This window comes from Triticum dicoccoides, chromosome 1A (assembly GCF_002162155.2).
Source record: "Triticum dicoccoides isolate Atlit2015 ecotype Zavitan chromosome 1A, WEW_v2.0, whole genome shotgun sequence".
Classification (NCBI taxonomy): Eukaryota; Viridiplantae; Streptophyta; class Magnoliopsida; order Poales; family Poaceae; genus Triticum; species Triticum dicoccoides.
This window is the reverse complement of record NC_041380.1, coordinates 41,467,423-41,468,980: the sequence shown is the minus strand read 5'-3', so window position 1 is coordinate 41,468,980 and position 1,558 is coordinate 41,467,423. Positions and strand designations below refer to the sequence as shown.

Below are 1,558 nucleotides of genomic sequence, written 5' to 3'. Positions count from 1 at the left end.
GCAAGAGCGTGCCGCCTCTGGTCCTTCTCCGTGCTATCATCAACAACATCAAGCTTTGGGTTCTCGCGGGAGCTAAAAAACCGGGGTATATTCTTGTGCGCGAGTAGTTCCCATGCCGGGCATGTGGGTCATTTGTAACACTCTAAAACTCTTCTCTCTTATTTAATGAATGAGGTAAATTTTTTGCCTCCGTTTGAAAAAAAATAGACTAATAGACTAACCAATTAAAGTCTTCACCTGAAGACAAAACATGCATGTACATGTCGTTGCATGCCAAATTGAAATATGGAGGTTGTGAAGCCAAATAACCAACTCTCGTTTGTAAGGAAAAGAAAATACTTATGACCACATGCTTGTATTTAGACATGCTAGGTCCAACACATGTCCTCCTTTTACATCAATGATCTTCTCTTCTTTACCACTACTGCCGTCCTCTTTTTCTCCCACGGCCATCTTCTCTATCTTACCATTACAGCCGCTTCCATTGGTTCAACTCGTCGTCACCGACAACATGCAACTCATTTCAATCATATATACAGTACAATGTTCAAGGAGCACTCCAGCTTTTAGATACATAATTGTTGATGTCTAAATTGGATCAAGCATACATAGTACCTCTGCACAAATTACACGAGAATGATTCTGTCAAAAGAAACGATGCAACCAACAGAATTCATATTTTGGCTACAATAAACAAAGGATAAAATTAGCACCAGTGCAGTTCAGTTTACCCGATCATAGTTCTTCTCTCGCATATGTGGAAGTAGTCCTACTACTTCAACATGGAAGCCAGGCACATCCTTCATGTAGTAAATTGTATGTTCACAAACCTTATGAACATTTAAAAATATAGCCTGCATTTTCACAATCACCTAAACAATATTGTTCACCCGAACTGGATTAAAAAGTAAAAGGGTATATGAAAAATAATCATACATTAAAACTTACTGTGCGAACATCTCATATATGCTCAGATAGTAGTGTGATTTGATCATCCAAATTGCATCGAAAAGTTGATCTCAATATATCCGTCAATCCTCAATCATTGCCTGGTGTAGAGGAAGAAATGCTCAAGGCACATAGACAGGAAAACCAAATCAACATGCCCGTTCAAGTGATTGATGCCGGTTCCATCGTTTTATGTACAGAAGTATGGCACTGACACTACAAGATACATAAGGTCAGCTGAGACCGGTACATTGTTTACCAACTGTTCTTTGTAATGCTTGAGTCATCCTCGTTCACCTCCAATCTGAATGTTTTCCCAACACAAAAATTTACACATACGTGCAACTTCAACAATGTTTGTGTTCGCTTGTCTAGAACAGTTACCATTCTAGTCGTACAAATGCACTTAGGATTTGAAATTGTTCCTTTTGCATATGGTTGGAGCTGCCCATTCACCATCTTCCTCAACATCCTACTCCTCGTGATTGGTTACATCTAAATGGCAATTAACATTTATGTAACAACTTGTATAACTCTACTGAAAATCATATGCATGCAAATTTTCAACAGCTAAGTTATCCCACACGGTATTTCGCAAAATGATTTTTTT

General features: G+C 38.4%; 1 long non-coding RNA gene across 1 annotated transcript in view; it reads right to left on the bottom strand.

The window, feature by feature from the left end:
* Positions 1–261: 261 nt before the first annotated feature.
* Positions 262–1,558, bottom strand: part of LOC119358330 — a 3,199-nt gene continuing 1,902 nt past the window's right edge. Inside the window, exons 2-4 of the long non-coding RNA XR_005172242.1 lie at positions 949–1,049; positions 732–854; positions 262–617 (exon numbers count right to left, since the gene is read on the bottom strand). This is a non-coding gene — a long non-coding RNA (uncharacterized LOC119358330). The remainder of the gene's footprint in view (positions 618–731; positions 855–948; positions 1,050–1,558) is intronic.